The sequence below is a fragment of the Botryllus schlosseri genome, chromosome 3 (assembly GCF_051294905.1).
Source record: "Botryllus schlosseri isolate E-star chromosome 3, Bs_hap1, whole genome shotgun sequence".
NCBI lineage: Eukaryota > Metazoa > Chordata > Ascidiacea > Stolidobranchia > Styelidae > Botryllus > Botryllus schlosseri.
The window spans coordinates 23,855,596-23,870,846 of record NC_137238.1 but is presented as its reverse complement, the minus strand read 5'-3'; the positions used below and the strand labels follow the sequence as shown (position 1 = coordinate 23,870,846).

General features: G+C 40.6%; 1 long non-coding RNA gene across 1 annotated transcript; it reads left to right on the top strand.

Moving 5' to 3' along the window:
• The first annotated feature begins 6,639 nt into the window (after positions 1-6,639).
• Positions 6,640-11,090, top strand: LOC145436142 (uncharacterized). Its single transcript, XR_013914189.1, has 3 exons — positions 6,640-8,768; positions 8,888-8,962; positions 11,022-11,090. It is a non-coding gene; the product is annotated as an uncharacterized LOC145436142 (long non-coding RNA).
• The last annotated feature ends 4,161 nt before the right edge of the window (positions 11,091-15,251 follow it).

Here is a 15,251-nt window from a genome sequence, read left to right as displayed (position 1 = left end):
GTGTGGACAGATGTACAGGACAACTTACCTCGGCAATTGCAGGAGATAGAGCTGTAACTGTGTTGTTGCTGGCAACAACAATCGATTTAGGATATAACGAACATTTATATGCGTCATGTAATAAAGTGCTTTGAGCACAGCCACATCTATGAATTTTGCAATGACATGTGGATGGGTAATAATTGTGATCATGATCACAGAATGAACGATTACGGCGTACCAGACTCTCTTCTACAAGTCCATGACGTTGCCGAACTTGCATCTTTTGGATTTCTTCAAAGTTGAAGAGAAGATGAAGATCTTGACACAGGATACATGGCGAACAAAGCTCCTTTTTAAGAGGTACATCGACGCATCGAGCCGGAATCCATAGATGTAGAATTCACCTCTATTGCAGTTTTGCGCGGATTCTTCGAGTACATCTTGTGAGGTGTGTTTGGATCGATGTCTTCGGGTTCAAATGAATAATCAAATTCATTGTTGACCGGACCAAATGGTGACCGAGTCAATGCTATTTCCTTTTCGACAAATTCAACGAAATCGTTGGAATTTGGATCAACATTGGCTTCATCCTGTTGACTTACAGGAAATGAAGATGGAATAACAGGATATTGAGCAGACTGCAGCAGCTCGCAATTGTGAGTGTTATCTGTTGCGGGGTGCGTAGAACTATCAATGAACATTTCACAAGTGAGAAAGCCTTGATTGAAGTTGGTCGCAACCTTTATGACTGGTCACAGAAGCTAATGATCCAAATTGTGACGAAACAATTGCTCTATACCAGTGGTTCCCAACCTTTTTTGACTCATCGCCCCCTTTTCAAACTCCATACCGATCATCGCCCCCCAAATATTGGGAACCGAAAAATGGGCATACAGACTGAAATCACCGATGAGTTGAGTAGCAAAAAAGGTGATTTCTCCGACTTGATTCCAAAAGGAGAATAACAGCACTTAGTCACCCCCCCCCCTGCTCAATACGTTGGTCTTGACCACCCCTCCATAGACCGATAAAGCAAACTTCTGCACCCCTCATACCCAACTCCCCCCATACCTCTTCACCGGTACTTCACAGCACAAATTGTTGGACTCATTAGTTAGTCGGCATAATTCGCGCGGAGCGCGAAAAATTTCCGTCATTATGGTTGAATCGGTCAATATGATCGGGAATTGCATATATATTGCTGTCAATTTCTTATCCTCTCTCATCTCATGTATTCAGATTTACCGGTAAAGCTGAGTGCAGTGTTTTGGAAAATGTAGGGCCCGTAAATAATAATTGAACATATTCGGGCGGACCCGTGGGTATAAATGACTTCGTTACGTAATAACATTTCGTGGCCTGTCTGCTATGTCAAAAGATATCCAAATCGCCCATACGTACTAAACTAAAAGATTCACACGATTTCCAACTGGTATGTCTGCACAGGCAATTAATATTCTCTGTGAGATGGCATTTTTGTGGGGTTCTGATTGCCAGGACAGGAGCATTTGGCGCCAGTCATTTGGGCGCCTATGCACAGTTAAATATATACGTCTATCCTATATATATCGAAGTCGGTCAGCATAAGGAAGTCCTTTTCCCCAATGTTTTCTCGTTCTGGCACACTTCTCGGAGTCGCATGTTACATGGCCTGAGACATAATATGTCTTGGTGCGTCATGGTGTGATGATGACTGACGCCGAGATGCCCATTTCTATAGCTCATGCATATTATTTCTTGGAGGAATGGTATCCAATAAGTAAGACATATGAGACCACGAAAAGGCGCTCAGCGCGGAATTTGTTTGAAAAAGTTGGCTAAATTCCCTCAATAATTAATGTTAATTCACGAAAGAATTGTGAGCCCCCTTCGAGGTCGGGCCCCCATCCCAATTGGGGGTTTGGGTGTGACAGTTACGGTCATGGACGCCAAGATAGCCATTTCAACGCGCCATTGTCCCCTTATCGCCTCCTTCGTCCGTTTTCGCCCCCTTATCGCCCCCTTAGCTATTTTCGCCCCCTGGACCGACAAATCGCCCCCTGGGGGGCGATACCGCCCACGTTGGGAACCACTGCTCTGTACCGTTCCAGTTTTGACTGAGTACTGAAAAGTTCCCATTCCAACCTTTTCAAATTGTCTTCCTCATGCGTCCACGACGTGTGTAAGTCGTCAAGTGACGTACTTGCACTTTCAGCAGTAATAAGTTTACGGAATGTGCCATCAGCAATATTCTTTGTATATAGACACAGGTCATGAAATGACGAAATTCTTTCCAATATTGATTCGGCATGGACACTGCCCTCGGTTATCTTTTCTTTGATACCGGTAGTAAGTTTGTTCAACTGGGTATTTACTCGATAGAATGTCTCGTCGAGACTGTCTTTTGCAGCCAGAACAGTTCGGGGAGTAGCTCCACTTAAACATTTAGTAAAGTAGGCATCACAGCGTGGAAGTCCCTTGCTAGACCGACCAAAATATTGTCGGTGACTTGCATATCGAAGCCTCTGACAATATTTTGGCCGGTCTAGCAAGGGACTTCCACGCTGCTGATGCCTACTTCCTTTGTCGTCTCCAAGTAGAGACTTATGAAGAATGTGATTGAAGTAGGCTGACTCTGGATCTCCTCTCTCAACTGGTACGAAACAAGAACTTCAAATGGACGAATATCTTATTAAAATACCGTTGAAAAATTGCTGGTAATATCCTGGTAAGACCAAATACTCCAGTAAATAAAACAATAAATGAACAGATCAACAACAGCAAAACAAAGCTGGCTACTCTCACCACGTCGCTCACGTAAATGAACACACGTGCGCTCCGAAGCAGTATAAGTGGCAGTGAGCCATAAAGAAAATAATATCCACCGTGACAGGTGTTACTTCGATCGCACTACTTATCATACAGAATATCGTCAAATATTGAGTGATGACATAGAGACGGTGTCAATACATGATATTGAATCACAGCTCAATGCCATTCCCATTAGTATATCTATGCCTCGTCACGCGGTATTGGCCTAAAATTATGGGCCTCATTTCTTCGTTTTCACGCTTGCTCCATTACGGTTTGAAATTGTGGCTTTTATATCATAGAGGTGAAATTCCAGTAATCTGGCTTTCATAAGGAAAAGTCATCGGTCGATCAGTTTCACGTATGCATTTGGATTTGAATAAAATTGTATTTACGGTGCTCAGTTCTTTAACTATATTTATTATAATTCTGCCCACCGAAAGTAGTATTTCATTCAAATCCAAAGTTTTCGACATCAATAATTCCGCTCCCGTAGGTTGGAATTGAGCCAAATTTTGTGAACATCGTTTCTATAGACAACCGAACAGATTCATGTGGTGAACAGCAAATTTTAATTTTTTTTTAATCAGTTTGTCATATTAAATAAGAAATACTTTATTCTCCTGTAGAAATGCGGCTACTGATTAGAATTAAACCAAATTTTGTTTGCAGGCTTCAATTAGGTAACTTAACATTTTTATCAAGTAGCCAGTAGAATTGGAGAAGAAATTCATTTTCGAGCACCCCTACTGTACACACTATACCATCGCTGGCCTGCACAATCGCGTCTGTTTTAGCTTGGTGCTCACGATATTATCGCTTGCCTACACAGTCGCATCTGCAATAGGCCTGGTACGAAAGATATCATCGCTGGCCTAACCATCGCGTCTCGGACCTAGCATGCGTTGGCTCCTATCTCTCGGTGGCTTGGAGGCAATATGCCGTTAAGTGTATAGCCAACTGATTAGCGATTGTGATTAAAGAGTGACATCGCGAAACTGAATAAAATCGAATGTTCGCGAACATGTGTGCGTATTGTATTGTATTGATGAGATAGGACAGTGGTGCTTATAGCCTTATAAGGCTTTGTGCTCCACGACAATGGCATTTCAACAGTTTAATGCATTTTTCTTTTTCTTGGCGACTTCTCTTGCTACCGCGATTCAGTCTCTCTTTCTTCCACACTCATTCCTTCATCGTATCTTTGCTGCCGAATTTCCAGCTCGGCTTACTGTACTTTCTGGGCTTTTCAAGTCACTGCAATCGCAGCAAAGTCGGTGATGAGGAGCCCAGATAAACCTCCGACACATAGAAACTGGGTAGAACCGAGAATCGGACCAGGACCATTGGTTTCGTGACGGTGGCGCTTAGCACACTGCGCCACTCGGTTGCCAACATGTGCGTGTGTGCATGCGTCATTGATTCCCGCAGATACTTAATTCGAAAAAATCGAAACCCGTATTTTATTTCAACTGGCCCCTGATTTTGGGCTGGCTACGCCCCTGAGATCACATGTATTTCTCAAGTGGGTATTAGAGCAAGGTAACATGTCGGCATCAATTCCAGTATCAGCTACTCGTCCTTCCAGTACTGTAAACCAACACAGACTAATGGTATAAAAGGAATGTAAAGTATTTGAAGATTCTGGGACACGACCTGCCAACCTTTAGACTCTCTACGAAACACTGCTTACTATTCAGCCCATTTCTGTGGAAGCAGAAAGAGCATAAAATGCATGTAGATTGTGGACTAGTTGTTATTGAACTCCGGTCACGTCTACAGGATTCCACAATTGATGCATTGCGCTTATTAGGACGGCGTTGCAGAAGCAGTGAACATTAAATTAGCGTGATTATTCTCGTATTCGCTCGTACTGCGCATGTACGTAGATGTTCAATAACACTGTGTAATGATTTTACGATTCATTTTTCATGCAAACTTCGTTGAAATCGATTGTCTCATTTAGCAGTTATCATTCGGGTAACCGGTTGGAAAAATTCCAAATATATACGGATATATCCGTTATACGGATGGTGAAAATTAGTGATATCCAAACATAACCCTAGTTGTGATAAGCAGCCATAAAATGACTTTTCTTGACAATAACATCATACTATTTATGTAGACATTGGGAAGACTTTTATTATTTCAAATCGAATTCTGTAATTGCATTTCTTGAAATGCGCGGTCGTGTATTGAAATCCGCCCCATGGATTTGATATGAGCGTGTGCCGAAAATCCATTTCCACAAAGATGGTGTCAAATGTAATATTAATGCGTAATACATCCGACGACACCTTTGCGTATGATTGCAACATATATGACACAAAAAATTCAGAAAAAGATTTTTTAATGATTATGTAACGTTCAGTCTAGTCATTTCTAACTAGCAGCTCACATCGAAGTTATTCTGAAGTAGCGGTTATGTCTATCACAGGAAAAATGGATCTTTCAAAACACTTTTTCCAATACCCCAACAAAACGTCTCTAAACAGCAATATGTTTGGGCTATTGGCAATTTGGCAATTAAAATGAGTTGGCGCAGTAAAATATTTCATCTCAGAAGGTCATTCTGTTTATGTGAGTCCCGAAGTATTAGCAGTGGTCAAGCGAAACTGCCTTTCGATTTCTCCAACTAAAAATAAATAAAAATTAAGGTATCAATCATTTTGCAAATCTGAAGGTTTCGCGGATCCCCTGAAAATGCTTCGCTGGCCATGTTGAACACCACTGCTCCGTGGGGTCAAGAGATTGGCGTATCACGGGGTTATTAGTGGGGATCATATCCTAAATGCTAATAAATGGCAATATTCGTGCCAAATAGTTGCTCATCACTTGAGGATATACATCGGACAAATCGAAGCCATCGACTTCGAAGAGAAGTTGGAATAATTACAAAAGCAAAGTCGATCTCGCGCCCGCATTTAATCATGATTCGATGAACGTAGCATCACACAAGATGAAATCTTTGATTGCACAAAGCGTTGATATTATTATTATTCAGACTTCAGAGGATAAGTGGACATAGCGACGCCTGTAACGCGATGCAGTTTTGGACTATTGTTTTCCTGACCATCGGCACGAAATGGAAGTTGAGTTCCCAAACTCAAATTGAAACCCGCCCTCTAAATCCACATTCCCAATTATTAGGTTGCTTGTTTGCACTGCTGGTAGAATGTAGGCATATAGCAGTGCAACGTTATGTTGCCATAAAAGAATTTAGAATTTAGGTAGCAAAGTTTACCAAATGACCTCACCTAACAATAATGTAAATCGCTGCAGTTATTATTCCTTTTTGAGGAAATGATTGAACTGTATGTGACTGCCAGAAGAACAATTTAGGTATGTATGGCTGGTTCATCTCGCTCATGCTGTATGGATTCCTTAGGAAGCTGCCTATAATTGTAAAAAAGCGTGTTAGGGAAGATTAAAGAGTTGGTTCACACATTTACTGTTGTCTACAATTGCTGTTTTGCATTCAAATATACATCTCAATTGCCTCAAGTTTCGAATAATATCACATTACTTTCATGGAGATGAAATAGTGTGCAAAATATTCCCTGTAGCTAAGCTTAAGTGACGCATGCTCACATATTGGGCAGCGGCTTGATGAGTGCAGAAGTCACAACATCACATCGGTGGTTACTCAGAAAATATGGCTCACGCGATTAGTCCAATGTACGCTAACACGTGTCCTTTGCTTGGACGTTTCCAGGTTACGCACCGCATACTTCTACATTCGTACGGCTGCAAAATTGTAACTCAAATTAGCATGTCGTAAGCAGACTTCTTCGGATCAATAGATTCTAGGAAAGCTCCGCCAGGAAACGAATTTCATCACAGTAACAAGCGTTCGCAGTTCGTTAAACATGTATGATGACGGGGTTGCTTGCCGTTTTCTTAATCGAGTAATATGCTGTAAACACTATCGTTAGTATAACTACATACAAAGTTTATCATTACAGTTCCTATCTGGTGTGCTCTGAATTAGGATACGCATTTTGGTTAGCGCAGGAAAGTCAGAGTTTATGTAGACTGCGTCAATCGTGCTTTTGTTCAGATTTTTTGGTGTTTTTACTTCATCTGATTCATTGCAGACCAGTCCGATACCCGTGTTCCTATATTTCTGAACTGTTGAGTTACAGCACATACCCGCTTTCTTTTGCGTGATGGGCTTTAGTATGACACAGCTTACGCAGATCGAAAGGTGATGAGGAGCCTATAGAATGTACATAAAGTTACATCATTTTGGTAGGAATTATCCAATCGACCTCGGTCGGAGTATATACGCAACACATTGGTTTAAATCGCTGTAAGATTGCGATTCCTGCCATAGGCTCCTCAATTAAAAGGGACTCAAATGTAGAATCGTGTCATCTTCACTTCTCCTCAGAGAAGTGTCACACCCAAATGGTGGTACTCAAAAACAGAACCTAGCTCAAACTTAAATCGCAGGTAATAATCCTACGTGCATAATAGTTGCATATCTATACCTTCCAAGCATCATCTGGATTAAATGTTGTGCTTGATTTAAACCGTCGTGTATGTATGAGGTATGTTTTGATATAGTCAGGCCATGGTATTTTTGGCATTTTTCAGATTTTCTTTTTGGTAGTTTTGGAATCACCAGTTATTCATCTTTCTATACTCGAAATAACGATGTAAAGCGTATAGTTTAATGTTTCACATCAAACTAAAGTCGAAAAATGTGCTGTATCCACTTTGCGTCATCGAACACCGAGAAAAAAATCGAATTGGCAACAGGGTTGGAGAGTCAATTCGCCCAATAAAAAACCGACTGCTTCTGTAATATCTAATCTGAATAGTCGATTAGTTATTCGTGCATAATTACCCGCATTCACACAGATCACAATACCACTTATGATAGCAATTCATAAGCGGTCCTAACACGGATGAATAACAGCCCCACAGTCGCTAACCAATGGTTAGAAATCACGAGTGGCTATAATATTCAACATAATATGACAAAATGTCTAACGGATAAACAAAGTAAAACCAGTAAAGGACTGAATGTTTGCAGGTATGTGTATGGTATACGCATTGATTGGAGTTACTTCGTGGTAATTGAGGCAATTATGTTCACTTGTTTATTGAAGAAACTATATCTCTATTTTCAGTGATTGCACCATATGCTGACATATACATTAACAAGTTGAAGGTAAATGGAATTATATATACACATTGACCTGAATGCAGCATGTATCAGCAACATGAGGTAACTAAATGCACGAGCGGTGACAACAGGAAAAAGCCTGGTAATTGAGCTACATCCCTAATTGTTGCATATCACAATTACAATACCATGGCTTCATCAATACACATTATATCCTAAATCCAGATATTTGTGCTTGACTTTCTCGCCTCGACCCTAAAATTTCCATTCGCATTATATACATCCCTTGGACGGTAGATCGCGGCCTTCCGAAGGGTTCACGGACCTCAATTTAGGATTTTAGCTTTTTTGTTTTGTCGCTTCATGGAGACTCATTTCAATACTTGTCGACAATTATATCTGAAACTTTAATAAAAATCTACATTTTCAAAAAGCAGTATTTTTGGCATTAAAAATCTATATTTTTGTCAATTTTGGCATTTGATATAGTGTACCACGGGTGTATATTAACACCCGTACATCCCGGGTGTTACGCGGGTGTGAATACACACTTTTTCACGAAGAGTTCACTAGAGAGAGAATATGTATTGTGTAGCTAATTGCTGTGAAAATAGAGGAAAACGGAACTTCCGGTCGTTTCGCACCAATCAGTTTCGTTTGAATAGACGATTTCAACGTATATATACTTAGCCTATATATTTTGTCTATGTGCGGGGTCGGCGCATGATGCTGATGGCCCGAAAATGCCACGATACTATATAATACCGCATTCGCAGGTCCCGTATAATAACCAATAACAATATGAATGTTACTGCAACAGCTTTGGCAATAATGGCGATGACACTCGTAAGACCTGAGTCGGGTAAGTTTATCAGTATATGAGGGAATGAAAGAATACCAAAATATATCATGTGTCTTGTATACTTACCGAACTATAGATAGGCCCTACTCACATATTACATAATTTCACTTGCTTTGCAGTAGGAACCCCGTCTTTGTACAAGCCCCCATGGTCATGGCGGTACTGGATGCACTAGGAGGCGTTCGCTGTGACATGTAAGTACTAAAATCAGACATACAAGTTAAGTATATTCACGTGAATAGCATTCCATCAAGTTTGTCCTGAATCCGCTATGTTAGGCTGCAGAGACCCGGTTATCCAAAAGCGAGAAATTAATTCCTGACAGGGCAAGTTTGGCTTATAACACTGTCTTCTCAATTTTCACATCAAGCCGTTTTCACTTTGCCAGTCATCATCGTCTATCTATATCAGGGGTTCTCAAAGGGTGGGCCATGGCCCACTGGTGGGCCACAGAGCATTTTGAGGTGGGCCACAGAGCTATTTAGAAAATTTCCGAATTAATTTAAGTTCAATTATATTTCTTATGTTATTCACTAAAAATATATTCGTTTTGTCTAATTATACGTAGGCTACATAAAGCTTTTCATCCGACTCTGATTAGACGTAGTGGCACAAATGAAGCCAGCTTGTACAAACCGAAAACGTTAGGGAGAAACGGTGGCTTTTTCTACTGGCTATGACAACATACGGCTAACAGCAACTAAAAAAATTTCAAGCGTATAATAGACCTAACTGGAAGATAATGCTGAAGTAACCAAGTATTGCGGCAGGGTCATATGTCGTATGCCGTTCAAAGGGGTATGCAATGAGCTCGCAATGAAGTGCAATTATTGTACAGATTTACTGTACTTCGGCAGGCCGTATTATTGCAAGCTAAAAATAGCCATAATTGCAAACTGTTAGCAACTTCTGGCGGAGGTATACTGCACCACCGCAACGAATCTTAATGGATTGAGGATTTAACGGAGCGCATTAATCTTTGAACTCGGTTTAAAATGTCCGGCCTGGAAATCATTGTACATAATGAAAGAGTCACAAGAATTGATTGTATCATTGGATTGAATATTCTGACATCTCAACTTCAGTTGTTTTGGTACAAGACATACAAAGTAGCCAACATCATGCATATTGAAAAATCTTTCTCCACTTCTCTGTAGTACCCCATTCATTAATGAATTGTTCGATGCTGGCCCATAAATGATTATAATATTCCTCATCTCATCATCGTGTTTCGCGACGCGATTGGAGCAGCGGACGAAAATAATCTACTTGGAGTTTTAGCATATGATCTACCAGGGCCGTAACTGCCGCACCCACACCCCCAATTGGGGGAGCTCGAAGGGGCCCAAGATTATTTCCTTGGTCGTTTATTGGAGGATATTTATTCAACTGGAAATTTTTTTTCGCGCTTCGCGCGATTTCATATCTTGGGATATCGAGATTTAAATACCATCACTTAGAGAGAAATGCGCATATTTTAGAGAAAAGGCATATCGGCGCTGTCCATGACCATGACCACGCATTAAACAGGATTATGACTCTAAGATATCAGGTGGGCCACAGCACATTTTTAAACCGGAAAATGGGCCACGGCCAAGAAAGGGCTGAGAACCCCTGATCTATATAGTAGCATGTACAGTTGTACACCTATATGGCGCATCACTTCCATACTAGGCATTGAATGAGTTGCATTCTACAAAATGTGTAGGCTTCTAATAAATGAGCATACTCGTAATAGCTCTTTCGACGTTCTAAGCCACTTAAATTCAAATTCTTTCTTCTTCCATTCAAAATACATTATAAGCAAGTATCTCATTTCTCCATAATTTTCCTTGACAGATCCTTGACAAACAGACCATAAAAGCATCCGCTAACACATGCAGGCACTCACCAGCTAATCTTAATTCAGATACATTTTCTGATCAGTAGAGGGTCAGGTATCAGTCACAATGTAGCATCGGTGTTTGTATAGTACTACGTTAAAATGGAATTTAAAATCGCAATATATTTATTGCCGCTGGCAGTTTCAGCACAAATTAAGGTAATTCCAATTTCATGAACTTAATGTCTCTCAGGTCCCTTTGAGCCCCTTCAGATGCTTCCACGCCCCCCTCTCCGATTTACTCAGTATGTTTGCAATTAATCTGTTGTCGCCTATAAGAAATTTCTGATAGAGTCGCTGAGTCAGGCTAAACATGCTATCCATGCTATTTCAAAATTTGCGATACTCTTTTTGATTTTTTTAATTCACAGGTTATAGAATAAGGAACGAAACCAAAGGCGAAGAACATCAATCCATCAACTGTGTGCTTTAAAAAAAATGCTTTCAAATGTACCTACGCAAGTGTAATCTGGTCAGGATTTGTCATATGAAAAGTATTGTCGGTCGTTAGTATAAACAACGTAAAATATGTGACTTGATAGTAGGACCGACAGAAAAATTTTGCTTTTAAATCCGTCGGTACGGAAATTATATATAGTGATCTCACATTTGCGATTCGAGATACCATGAAAAACATATTATGAGGTTGTCGTTCGATACAATTCATATTCGTTCGCTTTCAAAATAACACTAGGGTTTTTGTACAAGATGAGTAGGGGGATGTATATATATATCCAGTAATATAGATCCAGCTCGGCACCGATGAACTCAGCAGTCAGCACCATCAATAGATGCCGTAACTTCCTAAAATGAGTAGTCTACACCGCTTACTCGCTGAGTATCGCTAATACTCAAGAACCGGAATTATATGACTCCGATTGCAATAATAAGCATAGTAGTAAACGCGAACCGGCAGAAGCTGATGGATCTAATTAATTAGGCAATGCATTTCCTATGCTAAGCACCTGGTCCTCTCATAGAGCAGTGACATGCGGTCATGCGAGGCAAGGGAGAGGCAATGCATCACTTGCCGTCACGATTAGCCTAGTAAAACAAAATTGTGATATCCTTAGATCAGGGGGGGCCTGCAACCTGTGGCACGCGGATTAATATCCGAAATTAATTATATTATCAAAAAAAAATTGCTCAGGTCATTTACTCTGAATCAAAAATCCTTTCAACCTGACCGCAAAATTTGAGATGTTGATGACCAAATATCAGTTCCGACACATTGGCGTAGCCAGAGTTAATCACATTTTACGTCCATCTTCGTATGTTACCAAGAGGTAGGATTTTTCACGACAGATTTATTCAACCTGAAATTTTTCTTTGCGTCTAGCGCGATTTAATGACACTCGATTTCTTCTTGGTGCCGAGCAAGATAGTGTAATGGTTGTGCGTCCGACTTCTCGATCGGTAGGTCATGGGTTCGATCCCCGGCCGGTCCAGACCAAAGACTCGAAAACTGGTATCCGCGGCTATCCTGCTAGGCGCTCAGCAATCACGGATAGCATGGACGAGGAACAAAACGGGGGTGCAGACTAGATGACCTCACTATAAAGGCCGTATCGCATCTCCATCGCCAAAGCATCTCTATGGTACAGGCGAAAAAGAATACCATCTCTCTCACTCCCTCTCTCTCTATCTCTCTCTCTCTCTCTCTCTTTCTCACCACATCCTTGAAATTAAAAATTAAAGCTATGCCATATTTGCAATTGTGAGAGAACTATCGGCCTAACATGAGATTTTACTGGTGCGCTCGCCGAAAGATCGTCGGCGATGAAATCTCGGCACGAAATGATAGATGCATGTTGGCCGAAACCTTCTACATGTTATGTCCAGGAGCCTAATAGTCCTGTCGTTGCAAACTGAGCCTAGCGATTTAGAAAGGCGACCCGGAATATATGCAAGTAACAATGTTATTGAAAATCTGATTCTAATGCAATCTTACTCCCCAACCATAAACTTAACCCCGATTTCATTTTACCTGTCACTGACAAAGTAGTTCTCGTTTCCCCGTGGCACTCCAGTAAGCTTTGCATGGTTGCACTACACACAGAAGTGGATGTGGTTTTAGACAAGTCAATTTGTTATGTAGAAGTAAAAAGTAGTAATAAGATAAGTGTGCGTAATAGCTGCAAGTATGTGATTCCTCAGCCAAATCTATATACTTACTTACTTGAGTAATTTTCAGACATTCCATATTCATTTATGCTTGATTTCATTTTGATATATCTTGGAAATTGCTAGTTCTACATGTAATCTAATGAATATTTACCTCGTTACTTTCTCAAGTATTATGGTTAACAGACTTTAACGTATGAAGCAAAGGTTCTCAATCGGGGGTCCAGGAAACCTCTAAATTTGTAAGGTGATTGATAACCTAATGACCTAAAATTGAACGCGCGAATTTCCAAATACACGTCCACGTATTTCTGGAAATGCAGCTTCAGGGTTCGCTTTGAAATATTCTCCGCATCTTCGACATATTGTAATGCAGGATAACTGAGATAAATTCAAAAAACTCATTTTCCGGGTGTCTGCTTCATTCATTATTGTAAACGAACGTAGTGACCGACCCAATCCTGTTAATTTTCAATCTTCATGAAACACTATCAATATGAACTATTAGGTGTTACTTCGATCGCACTACATATCATACAGAATTCCGTCTAACATTGAGTTTGTTTGTTTGTTTGTTCTGGGGTATTCATGGTGTTTGTCGACTACTATGGTAATTTACACCAGGCCGATATTATTCTTAATTTCCGTAACTGCCGACTTACAGCAAGCCCACCTCTAGGTTATTGTAAGAAACCGCGGATGAGGTGGCGAGGAGAAGCCTAGCTAAACCTCCAACACTTATGTATCGGAATTCGGAAGTCGACCACCGCGGCCGGGCTCGAACCCTTTGGTGTTGCAGCCGCGGATTTTACCACTGCGCTAGCTCGCCACGTCTAACATTGAGTGATAACATGGAGATACAGACAATACATGTTGTTAAATAGCAGATGCCATCATTATCTATGCTTTGTCAACCGCTATTGGCCTCGAATTATGGGGCCTCGTATCTTCGTTTTCACGTTTGCTCCATTAGGTTCGAAATGGTGGCTTTTATATCACGAGAGCGAGTTTCCACTAATCGAATAGTGGAATGATAACGAAATGTCACCGATCAATCATTTTTCAAGTATACTTTATGACAAGTACGACATACAAGCGAAATGTCTTGAAGTAGAAACGCAATACTGCAGTTTGCAGTAGGAGTGTGCACGTAACAAATGATATGCGTCAATGGTAATAATTTTGATGATGACTTGATGTTCAACACACCCACACAACTTTCCCACAGCCTTCCGCGTGAATCTAGATGCGAGGAAGTCATATCGGTACAGCACGTTCGTAATTGAAGTCAGCACGCGGAAAAAGATGATGGATTCGCCAACGGCATGTTCGTTGACCTCCGCTAGAATTGTGGGTGCAATCGTCACACATTCAATATATAATTACCTTCAGTTAATAGAAACATTCACCGATGCCATGGTGCTAGGTTTTATGTCAGTGGTTACAATTTCTTATATAACGTATTGAACAGCGGTGGATAATTATTTTCTCCGTGCGCCAAATGAGAAGCAGAAAATTCATTTGCGGACCGAGTCAAGAATTTTAGCTGTGATCCCAAGCGTAATAATTCTATTGCTAAATTGAAATTGGTGAATGACACTGCCAATATATACTTCTCAATGGATATGTTGATATTAGGGGATGAGATAGTGACGGGTAATCAACCCATAACACTATTTATTTGGCGTCATATTTCCAAACAATGTTAAGCATGATACATTTCAAATTCTCTTTAAACCCCTATCAAGACATTAAAATGTATTTGGGATTCTAATAAGCTTATTGTCTTGGTCGCTGCCTCGTGCACTCCAAGAAGGGTTCAGCTACAAGAAATAGCCTTCGTTGTTGTGCGGATCAGGCAGTTCTCCTGAAATTCGCCCTCTCTTGACCGAGTGTATTTCTTTGTGTTTTTTTCGTAAGACCGGCTTAATTATACTCCTAATACTCCTAAAACACGGCCACCTGCTCGGAACTAACTATGAAAAGGACAGGTTTACCCCTGACTACAGTAAGCAAATAATATTTAGTGCTCCAAACCTTCTTTGAATTTCAACTTTCGACTTATTTTATTTTTAAATGACCATTCATGGGTCATGATGACCCATGGTAATATTGGGTACTGATTGACTTGTTTTACAAATTAAGGAATTAGAAACGTTTCACGTAACAATTTGTAGCACATGCTATGTAATGTGACAATGGCAAGAGCGAAGGTTTGGTGACTTTATCGAATGTTAACATCGAATGGCAACAATCGATTTTGCAGCTTCGATCCGCTTCGTTGAGGCATTATTCGGAATTATGATGCGGCAGCGACTGTAGGATTTCCGGCAATCCGAAAGTTATCTTCCAGAGTGGAGAATTTACTGAATCTGGTCATGATAGGGATTTCACGACTATATTTTAGTAGGGGTGCATTTAAAACAATTGGTGTTTTAAAATACTGGTTCTGAAACGCAGGTCCGTATATGGCAAGT